The following is a 13,964-nucleotide window of genomic DNA, read 5'->3' as shown; positions in this document are numbered from 1 at the left end:
ATTTATAACATTGTTGTGAAAAAAAAATCCTAATATCTAATCTAAACCTCCCCTGGCATATCTTGAGGCCATTTCCTCATGTTCTGTTAAGATGAAGGAAATGGTCAGGCCTCTTTTTCTGGAACATTTCACCATCAGACATTTCTCTACAGCCTCTGCACTCTGAGGTGCTTAAAGCCTTCAGCACATCCCCTCAGACTGCCATGACTGACATTGACCTTGTTCCCCACTTACCCCACATCAGGCTGAACCTGCTGCCCTCCACTCAAAGCACATGCTCCAACCTATGAACTCACCCCAGAGCAAAGCACATCCAAGCTGTGACACGACCATCACATTCCTTTCTTTCTCTCTAAAGTGCACTCATTTATGCTGCTCTGCTGAACAGCTGAAGGATATCTATTCCCACAGGCCTATCTTTGCCCCACCTCCTTACTCATGTTTCCTCCTGCCCCAGGAGATTGGTGGCAGATGCTCACCTGGGGCTGGAAAGCCCCAGCATCACCAGTTAATTCCCATCCATTTTAATTTCTAAACACTTTTCAGATCAATGGCATGAACTGCCATTTCAATGAAACATTAAGAGCTGAGCATCAAAACCCTCCTTTGATTCATGTAAGATTCTGGTAAGAGAAGCCATATTTCTAGACACTCTCTACAGCCAGCCCTTGGGGCAGAAGCAGAAATAGAACAAAACCAACATCGCCCTCGCGGAGTGGCATCATGCCAAATCTCTCTAGGCTTTTGGCATCAGAAAAAATTGCCAGCTACCACCAGATTCAGCAGGAATCAAGCTGAAGGTCTCAGGTGTGCAGTCTATCACCAGTTCAGCTTCTTCAAACACACCGAAGTTCTGATAACAGTCTCATTCTACAGATAGTTTTGCTCTTCTTTCTGAAAGGGGTGCTTCCTTCAGTCACCACAAACAAGCAGCAGGTGCTAGAAACATGCCAGGTTTGACTCACAAACTTCATTAGCCTCTTTACAGAGTTTGTGGTTTGTTTTTCATATTTCTCTTTGTGCACAGTGAAGGAGATCATCTTTTATTCGTATGCCCCACTTCCAGTACACTTCAAGCAACAGCTGAGTTTTAGTGCCTTTATCACATTTTTTTTCTTAACAGAAAAAAATAAACAAACAAAAGGCCACACACACACCCTGGATTTTCCCTCCTTAATGGTACAGAAACATTTTATTCATCTGCTCCCTGTCCCTTTCAGGTTTTACAACCCAGAACAAATTTTAGCCAACAGCATTTGTTTGTGACTTCCAGTGCCATTTGTCTTCTTTCTCAAAGGTTCAGAGAACTATCTTGACCCAACCCAATACTACTGCTAGTAAATTAGCAACTCTGGCTGGTGGGAATCACATTTTGATCATAACAGGCACCCCTGTTATGATCCAAGGAGATGGGTAAACCAAGTGTTGCAATACAATACCCTGGCAACAGGCACCACGGCAGAAGTTGTCTGAACCAGCAACAGGACATGGCTGAAAGGGCTTGGAAGCAGATTCACATCCCATTTGGCCACTCCCACTACAGGGACAACAACCTCAGGCAGAGCTGCAACAGCCACCACAGCATCTGCCCAGAAACCACAAATTAGTGGCCCAAAATAAAGCTGTGAGGAAGCAGTGCCTCTGCAGTGGTTCAATTCCTCTGGCTGTCAACCAGCTTGGAGCAAGTCCCACAGGTACAGAAAACTTAAGAGGCTGGAATCAGGCCTCCCATCGGTGAGGCAACCTGATTTCACTGTCCTTTTCATCAATCCCTCAGGGCTGTTTTCACTCTCTCATGAGAATCTGGGATATAGTTATGTAAAACAGATTCCTCACCCTTAATTAAAATAAAGTTCACATGCACACCCTGCTCAAGGCAGCATTAAAAAAAATTACATCTATGAGGAATAAGTCACTTATAATTAAAAAAAAAAATCTCATTGTGCACACAAGGGAGTGTCAAACACTTGCCAGCCACCTGGATAATTGCTTCCTATGAAAAACTGCACAGGAGAGCCCTGGGGAAAGGAAGGGTCATGCAGAGATTCTTGCAAAGGCAAGAGTCTTGCAAAGTACAAGTGGGATTTGCCCTGCACAGGTGAGTGCCTGAAAGCCTGTCACCAGATTCTACTTATTCTGAGGCTACAGTCACCAATTCTCCACTGCACTAGTATGGTCTTCTATTTTAAAATCAAAGCCCATTGTGTTTAATCAAAAGTTCCCTGGTTGTAAAAGCATGAGAGCTCATGGCTCATATTAGCTTTACCTGCTGACTTTGTGATTTAAACCTGTGTTCCTTCCTTTCTTCCTATATGGAACAGTCTCAACTATTTTAGCTTCTTTTTGGAAGGTAGCCCATTTCATTGCCCTTTCTGCAATGCCACTGTGCTCTGCAAGGGATGTCGAGACCAGAACTTCACATCACCCACAAGATATGGGTGCATTGAGCATTGATACCAAAGCCAAATGGTGTCATACATCACCTTCCCAATGAGGATGGTGGCCTTTGTGGTTGCTGCTGAAGTGATGTTTCCCTCTCCATCATAAGATGTGAATTTTTTTACTTCCTATTATCCATGTGGCTTTCAAACCATAAAAAAAGCCTTTCCTCCAAACTTACAGGAGCTTAAGTTGTTGACAGAAGTTTTCTGAAAATCCAAATATCTTATACCCACTTCAACCCTCCAAACACCTTATACCCACTTCAACCCTTCCTTATTGACACCCCCAGAACTTCATGGAACTGGGAAACAGGATTTTCATTTTCAGAAGCCACACTGACTTTCCCATTAACAGTTAACGTTTCTCTACGTATTCAGAGATCCTTTCCATTCCTGGTAGCATGACTCTTTGTTGTGTTGTTCCCAGGATCCCCTCTAGAGCCCTTTTTATAGTTGGGAATCACACTGGCAGCTCCCAGTCCTCTGGCACAGCGGCTGTCTGTAGTGATAAATTAAAAAGCTTGGCCAGCAGTTCTGCAGTTTCACATTCAACTCCTCAGAATTCTTGAATGCCATCCAGCTCTGGTGACTTATTAACATTTCTCTATTTGGTCTAATTTTTCCTTTAGTAATTATCTCAAATTAGTTTATGAATCTACTAGCTACAAAAAATGCACTTGACACATCCAACACCTCCAGCAGTTAAGACTCGATATTCTCTGCTAATGCTTTATCATCTTCAAGTAGCTTGCTTATGCCTTTGACATCAAGCACTCCCCACGACACCCAAATCTTATTGGATTATAGCCTCAGACATAAATATTTATGTCCTAGTGGATATAATAAAAGATGTCCTAACATCTCAGAAGAACAGTCCCAAGACAGACTGCTTTACCTACCTGCTGTCCCCCTCCTACCAACCTGAGCCCTGGAGCAGCTGTAACCCTGCTTTTCCCTCCTGGTGAAAGTTTCAGATACCACAAGAGATCAGTGAGATTAAACTGTGTCACCATGGCAGCCATCTGTAAGGCAGGGTGGAGCTCCAAGCACTAACAATCCAAGTTTAGGACAGGAGCTATAAAGGCCTAAAGCAGAGTTTCCTAAAGCTTCTCCTGTCTGAGAAGGCCAGCACAAATAGGAAGCAGCTTTTGTGTGATGTGATGACATTTATAGATGCCAAGCAGTCTGAGGTGCAAACAACTGCAGATTTTAGTGGTTTACCCTGACTGAAGTACTAAAGCAGGTACCTTCCTTGCTGCCACCCCTTTGTTTCTGTTCCTCAGCAGCACATCTCTGTGACACTCACAAGGTTCTATGAAAATTCTCCTTTTGAATGAGGCTGTGTGTGAGGCTACCTGCCTGCACAAGCACTTGCAGAGTAGAGATTCAGTTTCTTTCTTCCACACCCTCCATTCCTTGGCATTTATACCCTTCAGAAGCCCATAGCAGTCCTGTCCTGCCCTCCCACTCATTTTATAAAAACTACACAAGTATATAGCTTTTATCTTCCTCTTGCGTCAATCCCTCCAATCCCAAAGTCACTTCTGTTGCTTTCTTTCAACTTCCTTCTCTTTATCTACTAGAAAGTAACAACGATCAAAGCCACCATTACATCACAATGAAAAAATCCCCCCGCCCTTCACACTGATTAGCAACATCAGACCCAATTTTCAGAAAGATATTTAAGAGTTTTTTTTAAGTACTTTACCATCTTAGGTGCCAAATCCCAACAGTTTCTGAGGGAATCAAGCGCCCACGCGCTTTCTGGATTCCCACTAGATGCCTACCCACATCTTTTAGTATGTAACCACATGAAACACTACTTTTGTTCTCAAGGTTAGGCTCACAAGTGCTGCTAAGACAGTCCCTGAATGTTCCCATTGAAACACACAGGCTACTGACAGAGTTATGCCTCCTGGTTAGGGAGAAGAAAAAAAAAAGGAAAAAAAAAAGAAGCAAGGTAGGGGAAAAGACAAGAAAAAGGAAAAAAAGGAAAAAGCCCTCCACAAGTTTTGGCTTTTGCTCTTTCATGCCAGGCAGATCTTACCAAATACCTGCTACACAGTTCCTGCCAGATGAAAGCTTTGTTTTCATCTTGGCTATGAATTCTGAGGCACAGATGTTGTTGAAGTCTTTCTGTATATATTGCAGGGTATTCAGAGATAAAATGACATTATGCTATATCAGAAATGTGTTTTCCTACTCCTCCTCTGCCTGCTGCTTCCCTGTTTGCCCTTTACACCTATATAACAGAACTAAGCATATTATTTCTCCAGCACAGTTTTGTTTTATGCTCACTGTGAGCCTTTACTAGCAGTGTTTAGGTAGAAGGTGACAAAGAATCACAGCACCTCCATGAAAAAGCCATCAAACATTTGTACAACTCCTACACTATAGCACTTTGGCTATGAAGTGGAAGACTACAAGACAGAAGGGGAACAGTAGACTTATTTAATTTTGTGAGACTGGCTGCAGCATTAGCAACTTAATTCCATCTCAGAATAAAAATATAGTTCCAGCTGAACACCAGAAGAAGTTTGGGCCCAGCTTATAATCATTCTCTCAATTCTGAAAAACTTCTCAAGAATACATAGAACACTTACACAGCACAAGACATTATCCAGATAGGTGATGGGAAAAATCGCAAAAGTGCTCTGCTACACTAACAAATGAACCCACTAGGCCAAGCACAGAAGTTCTACAGCATGGTAGGGATTACAAGAATTATTCCTCTATATGGCACCAAAGCAGGATTCAGAGCAACAGAATAATAGGATGGGGAGAAATACATGATCCAGTCAGGATGTTTTGTCAGGGTCTTTCCCACAAAGACATTTATTAAAGACAGAGAACCACCTGGAGAAGAGTCAAAATCAAAAGGCTGAGAAAGTTGGGGCTGTTCAGCCTGGAGAAGAAAAGGCTCCAGGGACACCTTAAAGCCCCCTCCAAATCCTAATGCAGGCTACACGAAGGGGCTACACTTAGTTGTTACAAGGGCATGGAGTGACAGAGCAAGGTGGGGGGTGGGCTTAAGCTGAAGGAGGGGGGGTTTAGGTTTGATATTAGGAAGAAATTCTTTACTATAAAAGTGGCGAGGCACTGGCAAAGGTTGCCCAGAGAAGCTGCGGATGCCCCATCCCTGGAAGTGTTCCAGACCAGGCTGGATGGAATTTTGAGTAACCTGCTCTAGTAGAAGATTCCTTGCCTATGGCAGGGGGGTTGAAACTAGGTGATCTTTAAGGTCATTTCAAGCCAAGCAATTCTATGTTACTATAAAATCCATTCTGCACTAAGGACTTTCAGTTCTGCAGCATAAGCAGGTCCTGCAGGAGCTGACTGGGCAGGTGCTAGAGGTTCAGAGAGCTTGGGGACAGAGGGATGTAGGAACAAAATAAGCAAACTAAAAAGCTGTATACAGCAGGTATCACAACAGCAGAATAAAAAGGCACTTACTTGAGCGTCAGTTCTGAGGAGCCACTAGATCTCACTGTATGTATGTCTCACAGACCTTGCTTCCAGCACTCAGACCTGCAGGCAGCTCTGTGATCTTTAATACTACACCACAGCTACAGTCACTCATACTGCTTTGCAAAGTTTCCTGCCAGGTCAGCTCACAGCCAAGTGCTGAAAGGGAAAAGCACCCTTGCCTTTGGATGGCTGTGTGCCACAATAAGCTCAGCTGTGTCAAGCTTCATCCTCCAATCTCAGCTCCCAAGAAACTCAAGCAAAGAGCACACTCCCAGCAGGTGGAGAGAGATCCCTCCTGTCCTTTCACCATGCACTCAGTCTCCAAGAAAATTCAACTTCAGAATTATACTTTTAATGTTAATTTTGAGTTGACCACATCAAAAGGTAAACAGCTGCCAATGACCACATCCTTGCTTTATAGTTTGGGGGAGGAGGGGAGTGCAAACTGGTTTTGAGAAGAAAAGCAAAGCTCAAGCTTCTCGTATGCTAGTTGAGAAGAATCTTAAGTCAACCACACTCTCCTCCAAAATTTGTTGTTAATTCATTAGCAATTTAGAGCCTTCACTGAGAGAGTTTTTATGCTGAAACTAGCACAAGTTATGTTTACAGAGAACCCTTTCCCTGCTCACCCCATTAATACCCCAATAAAAAGAAAAAACACTCACAAGAGCCCCATCATGGAAGGGAAGCACATGAATTAATGAGAAAGGAGATTCAGAGCACAGAGATCAGGCATGCTCATCATCTTGGATTTCAGATGATTTTCCTACAGCTACAGGAAGTGCAGATGGAACAGGATCTCAAGCCTTCAAAAACAAACACAGCTACACCAAACATTGGATGAGATCACCTTGTTGAAGTCACTGCTCCTCAATACTGAGCCAAAATAACAGGGTGGGATTCAAAAAGCAGCATCATCAGAAACACAATGCACCCACTGTAATACTAAATTTAAAGGAGGTATGATGTAAAAAGCAGAAAGCCACTTCCTGCTCAGGTGAGATTATTTTCATCTTCATGACCATTACATCCTAAGCTGCACATTTAATGCTGCCATATGTCATCATGTGATGAAATGTTTTTGAAACAAACAAAAAAAAGCCCACACAAACACTGTTGGTGGCATTTGGACTGGGTCCCAGGATGAATAAGTATTGGATCAGAAGGCAGGAAGGGCTCCTGCAGGATGTACCTAGTGTTAGAAAGAACTGGCTCTTATAAAAAACACAAAGGTCACCTAGAATAAAATTTATTATGTGAACTAAACAAATTTTTTAAAAAATATCTTGATGATCATCTAACAAGCTGCAGGAGATAACGGAAATCAAGCTGAAAGCATTTCAACATTAGCATTTTTCTAAAGTAGCAAATAACTTTAAACTAAGCCTTTGCCTACAAGAAAAGACATTTTTGGTTGGACAAAGTAAATGACTTAATTCTTACAATTTTTTACAGCTCATCACTTCTGAATGTTTTTCTTTTGCAACTCAAGGACTTGTTTCAGAGACACGCAGAACAAAAGAAAAACTGGCATCCTGAAGTCTACAGGGTAGTGAGATTTCTGATCTGCCCTCGCAGCCTTCTCCTGCTCTGACACCCCCAAACCCCCTCTTCACTGTGAGTCAATTGGAAACAAGCTTGGGAGGGGGGACTGTTAATATGAGCTGGCAGGACACTGTTTCAGCAAGTATAACTTGGATGTGGAAGACAGTAGCCTTACTATGACAGTGCAGTGAGTCACTCGATGACAAGTCACTGAGGCATTTAGAGATGGATTTTGAATTCTAACAAGTGACACTGTTTTGCCTCCTCTAAGGGAAGGATGTGCCTTTACTGAACCTGCAATCCAAACACCACCTGTGACCCTCTGCCTCCGACTAAAGACAGCCGACACGGGAATACACTGTTGCATATTTTCTGTCTTGCAGGAGAGCCCTGAAGGAATCTTGAGTTGTTTGCTTTCTCTTCTTGAATCAAGACCTGCTTTTCTCATTCCCAGCCCTACCCTTACCTTCTCAGCCTTTCTAATGAAATCTACAGATTTAAATATTCCCAGATATTCATCACCAAAACTACCTGGCTGATAGAGGAAGATAATGGGTTTCTTCCACTATCCACTCTTCATCCTCCTCCCAAGCCCCAAACAAGATGCTTTGTAGTGGGGTGGAGGACAAAATATTTCACCTCCCTGCTGCTCATCTGTTCTTGCCCAGTATCTTCAGGATCACAGAAGAATGAAGAATCTGTTTCTCATCAGTCTTAGTGGCAGGGGAAAGTAAAGATAGGCAGGAGATGAACAAGGTTTCTGTAGAAAGGCAAAAGGAAAACAAACAAACTAACAAACAATGCTTTAAGAGATATGATCAAGGAATGAAAGCAGAGAAAAGAAACCAAACAGGAAAAATACAAAAGTTATTTCCCCCATACACACTGCAAATTAAGCTCAGTACTGTGGTCAGGGCTCCCAGAAATGGCAAGAGACACAAATCTGACATTGGAGGTTACAGCTCCAGATAAAGTGTCACTTTAATTTTATTCATACTCTTTAAAATCTGGTTTAGGAATATATGCAAAGGAATTGAAGCAGGCCTGGAAAAGTGCTTCCAGTCTCACTTCTGCAGAGTCTTTTGGCTGTGACAAGGTAGTGGATGTGACTCCTGCTGATTGCTGTGAATATGGTACAGCCCTTTTACTCATTCTCTCTGCTACCAAGGGAGTAAAAATTGCACAGAAGAATTTATAGCACACACAAATGTAAGAGACTGCAATTTTTCCCAGACACCTGATTACCAAGACATATAGGCTGATGCAACAATAAGAAATTTGATGAGCCAGAAAGTAAAATGCAGATTTTTATATTAGATCAAGATAATTGTGAGACAATACTTGCTGCTGGTGCTGCAGTTTCCTCTCCTTCCTTCCCTCACAACTTTTCTGGCCTTCTGTAAGGCTACTCAGTGAAGACTTCAGTGATTTTGAAGAATTAAGTTATAATGCTAGTAACTCACTGTGAAGAGTTAGTGGATATCATAATTTCCTCACCCAAAATTAGGAACTGGAGGCTCAAACCAAAGCCTCTGTGTGCTTAAATCTTTATTTAAGTGTTCAAGGAACATTTGGATCAAATTCTGTCATTTTTCTCTACAGATAGGAGTGGGAGAAGTCTTTTTTATATGACACATATTTTTGCATAGCTTTTACATCTCCAGAATCTTGGAGCTTAACAGAAAGCATCAAACACCTTAACACACACCCACAACTGCATACATTTTACCAAAGAACCTTACCAATGACTTTGATTATCAGAAAGGGGATGGTTTTGATGAAGGACTATGTGGTGTCATCACCATTTCATTTCTGAGTCTCTCTTTGAGTTCAGCTCCCAAAGTTTTTCGTTATCACCTGTGATCATGAGACCAAAGCAGGAACACTGGAAGTGAACACACATCTTATTCCAAAGAGGGACTGAAGATGGTCACAACAGCAGGGTAAAACAGGGATGGGAACTGTAAGCTTGTGGTTAACACTTTGTGGTTAAACAGGAAAATTAGCTCTCCTGAGCAATGTGGCAAAAAAATTCAATCAAACTTTTGTAGAAAAAAAGAAGTAGCAATGACCACATCCATGAGAAGTGCCATCCACCTAGCAATCATTCCAGGATCTTAGTTCTAGGACTTTATCCTCCTCCAGCTTCTCTCTTGCATGGAAACTGAGTATTCCAGAGCAATTTCTCATTTCAGCAAGATTGGTCCTGTGTCAGGGGGCTCAAACCCTCTCAAGTAAAGCCTTTATTCAAGATACCTTTCAAAAAAAAAAAAAAAAAAAAAAGAATCCCACACAATCAAAGAGTTTTCCCCTCTGTGTGCTGTTGAGACAAAATTGTCTGATTTGCTAAAATTGGCCAGTATGTGAATATCTGCCCAATATTAGTTTTTGACCATACCTAAAACAACATTAGCCCAATTGTACACTAATTTAGATCACTCTCAATAAAAGAATTTTTTTTGTACTATGCCTACATCTTCAAGTCTATTAAAAACGTTGCCCTAACAAAACCAATGTTTTACTAAATAAAACACTGATGAACTAGGGCTCTATTAAAAGTTAACACATTCTGTGGTTTGCAGAGGAAAATGACATTAAAATTTGTCTTGTGTAAGGTATTCCTGAAAGAAAAATTACATAGAAATTGTGCTATTTCCAGAAGAACTGCAAAATGCAATAGGACTTTGATAATTGAGCATCTTATTAATTTTAATGAGCTAATCAGTATTGCATTTTGAATCTTGATGTGTCCATTTGCTGCTAATCCCTCTTTGTGCTGTGCACTCCCTGGTCTTGCAGCTGTTACCTGACAAATCCACCTTCTATTGTGAAGGGGCACAGAAGTTCAGGCTCAGGTGACCAGTTTAACGAGTGAGAAAAGCAGGGGCTACATTACCAGCCTGGCCTCATTTTTTCCCTCCTCTACCTTGACAATGCTGGCATTAGAGAGCTCCATAACAGCCTCAAACACCTCACACAGGTAAGCACAGGGCCTTGAGCTGAATGAATCTAACAGCTTCAGTAGTGTGCAGAGCATTGGGAAAGAGGGGTTGGAATATCCCTCCCTGATGCTACTGAAGCAAATCAGCTTTTGCTTCACCCCAAACAGGTCTGAACTCTGGAAGCACATGAATTCCACATTCAGCTGTGACTTCCATCCTCTCAAAGCATGATTGAAATAAGGCATTCTTGAAATACCTACTAAAGGCAAATCACAGAATCATCCTGGTACAAAGCCCTCAAGTTGAACTTGTTGGCAAAATTGCATAATGTTTACTTACAGATAGCTGGGGAAATTAAATACAGGTTTTACAAAAGTAATCACTTTTCTACTCTTTCCACAGCAATTTCTCTTAACCCAGTCTCAGAAGAGACTGGGTTAAGACAGCAAGCTATTCTTATTTTAGATCAGCAGAGAATGTTCTTTTGGGAATATGTAGGTACTAATAATCTATTTTGCAATTTCTTTATGCTAAATAAGTGACAAGACATTTTGCATTACACTACATGCAAATCGGGAATAAAACACATTATGCAAGTCATTGGTTCAATTAAAAACATTTCTCACTCCAGCTCTTACTTCATGAACAGAAGATCAGCCCTGAGAAATGGGCTTTGGCTTGTAAGGGAAGCATCATCTAAAATACTGGTGTGCAACTACAGTCATTAAGAAAGGTGACAAATAGTTCAAAGCCCTCCTGATGCTTAGAATAAGTAGCTCAAAGCCATGCTGTGACCTTAGCAAGCCAGGCTGACAAACTGTCTCCTAACCTTTTGTATTTGATTTTCCTTCTCTCTGATGCCACCTGGAAAGTCATCAAGCGCCATCAGCAGTAAACCATGGGAAGACAATGTAACTACACACAGCAAGCTCACAAGGGCAGGAAACAAAGCCTTAAGGTAAACTTGGAAGACTTCTCCACTCCTGAAACACTCACAATATGAATAGAATTATTTTCCTCCTCTGTTTTCCTTTTAGATTACAGGTGGACAGACTTTATGGAAAAAGAAGAAAAAAAAAAGGCATGACGCAAGTCTTTATGCCCCGCCTGCCTGCAGCACATACTCTCCACTTGACTTCCTCACAGCCCCACAGCTGAAGGCCCACTGAGATCGAGGAACTGTTTGCAGCTGGATGTCATATGCTTCAAGGTAGTCACAATATATTTTGTGCACTGTCTCTCACACAGTAGTTGGGATCACAAAGGACTACCTTGGTGGAAATTATTTCTTTCCAGAAAGTACATTTGGTTACTACTTCTGCAATCTTATGATTTGGCCCAATTTTCACTAATTAAGACTTTTCTTTTTCTCTACACCAGTCACCTTTTTCTCTTCTTTTCTTTAAACCTAAGGTGATACAAGTTTGCCTAATTCAGCACCACTTCTGACTTTTGACAGGAAGTAAGAAATAGAGTTAGGCAGTTATACCAGCTTAAGAGTAAAACAAACTTGCTATATGGCAGGTCCAAAGAGTACAGACTGCAAGAAGGAAAGGAGGGGAAGTTATTGTTTAACCTGCATCTCAGACTACACACTAGAGATTGATAGTGTACAAGTGGAAGCCGGAACACTTGGATTGCCAGCCTGAAAGAGTGTATTAGTACACAAACCAGAACTGAATACTTGGACTTTTACTTCAAATTCCCCTGGAAATCCACTTCTCAGATGGCTTTTTTTGTTTTGTTTCCTCTTCCCCCATCCCAACAAAAAAATGCTAAAATGAAGAGGAAGGGTGAAAACCACACTACAACAGTGGTTTTGCTGATGGATTTGTTAGCAATGCTGCCTGCATCCCCAAAGTGAGAGCAGCAGGTAAAACTCCTCTCTGCTGCTCCAATATACAACACAACACATGGCAGACAGAGACCAGGGAGACTACAAGAGGAATCAGCGTTTTTAGAGCGCAACTCTCTGACCTATTTTAAAAATACCTACAGGAGGGTGACACAAGACACATCCTGAAAGGGCCTCCTTCTCTCTGCAGATCATACTGGGAGCCTGGGGAAACATGTTCAGCTGAGAGCAACCATGTTTTAATTCGGAGCATCCATGTTTTCATCAAATGGATCCCATGAAGGGCCCTGAAATTGTGACATGCACCCCAGTGTCATGTGCCAAAAGAAGACGGACCATGGAAGGACCCAAAGACATCCACGGCTCTGAGAATATGCCTGAGGTGAGATGGGACAACAGTCAGCTCCCTTTCCTGCACAAGGCCAGAAGCAGTCATCACCACTGGAGCACTGAGCGTTACCCCTCACAGCTACAACATCACATCTGCACATGCTGTGCATAAATGCACCCAAGGGCAGGAATTTCAAACTTGAACTTCAGTTTGCATAAACACCTGATTAGGACAAGCAGCATCAGGTACTTTTAACCTATTCATTCCCAAAGAGCATTATGTGCTTAACCTCAGATGGGAAAAACTAATCACTGACTTCTGTGCTACATCAGTGAGAACTGGCTGACAGTCCCAGTTCTGCTGCCACCAAGAGGAATGGACCTAGCTATTCCCATCTCTGGGAATAGGGGTGCAAAGCAGCTCCTCCCAGGTAAGAGCTGTGCAAGTGCATAAGAAAAATCACACACTGGACTATTTTTTCCAATAGAAAGCCCCCAGCATCAAGCAGAACATGCTTACATTGTCCTCAATTCCTATACAAGCCAAGACATCAGGCTGAGAAAATTAGTTCGGCCCATTGCCAAGTATAGAAAAACACTCTTTGACAGTACAATTCTGGTACACAGTATCATTTTTCCTTCCCATAGAGGTAAAAAGCCAACAGTGGGCATTCTTGCACCTGTCAGAAGGCTAATGGCTGACTAGGCTTTTAAGAAATATGGCTAATTTTTAGTTGTCTAGTTTCAGTCTGTGTCTTGCATATCCTCACCAAGACCGGTCAGTTTCTTTCCAAAGTCTTTTTGCTTCTGTAATCCGCTGTTGACAGGATGAACTGTAAAACCAGAACACTTTGAGGGTGGAACCCTGGATCATTTCTGTATTTTTCAGCTGAGAAAAGTTTATTTCAGCTGTAGGTTGTTCTGTACTCTTAAGCATATAAGGAAATTGGACCATAGCAACAAGCTTTTGAAATTACAAACCTTCCCACACTAAGGAAGTGAGACAGGTGCACAAAAGGGAAAAAGAAGAAAAGAAGCCATACTGCAGCTCACATTTATAAAAAGACAAGATACTAGTCAGCAAACTGGTGAAATTCCTGCACTGGAATCAAAGCTGAGAGAAAAAGTCTCCCTTCAGAGACCTGGGAAAGGATAATAAAATAGTTCTTTGACCCCTCAAACAAAGAGAGCTAGCATCAGTTTTCAACCCAGTGCAAGCAAGGCAATCAGAAACACAACAGACAAGCAATATATTTTCACTTGCGGCACTTATATTGGACTTGGCACATATTTCTTCTTATGTGCCCATGATGCACAGAAAAGCATGAAAAAGCCTCACTTTTCCCTATTCATTTTTTCTGAGCAACACCCAGAGCACATAGT

At 41.9% G+C, this 13,964-nt stretch overlaps 1 protein-coding gene across 10 annotated transcripts in view; it reads right to left on the bottom strand.

The window, feature by feature from the left end:
- Positions 1 to 13,964, bottom strand: part of PAK1 (p21 (RAC1) activated kinase 1) — a 102,436-nt gene that overhangs the window by 59,851 nt on the left and 28,621 nt on the right. The window contains exon 1 of one of the 10 annotated variants that reach the window (XM_039701077.1): positions 5,895 to 5,962. The exons of 7 other annotated variants lie outside the window; for them this stretch is intronic. The gene's annotated coding sequence lies outside the window, so the exon portion shown is untranslated. Of the gene's footprint in view, positions 1 to 296; positions 317 to 5,894; positions 5,963 to 13,964 lie in introns of those variants that run through there. 2 more of the 10 variants (XM_039701072.1, XM_039701081.1) reach the window with 2 other exon arrangements.

This window comes from Passer montanus, unplaced genomic scaffold (assembly GCF_014805655.1).
Source record: "Passer montanus isolate IOZ18808 unplaced genomic scaffold, ASM1480565v1 scaffold149, whole genome shotgun sequence".
Taxonomy (NCBI): domain Eukaryota; kingdom Metazoa; phylum Chordata; class Aves; order Passeriformes; family Passeridae; genus Passer; species Passer montanus.
This window is presented reverse-complemented; position numbering and strand designations above follow the sequence as displayed.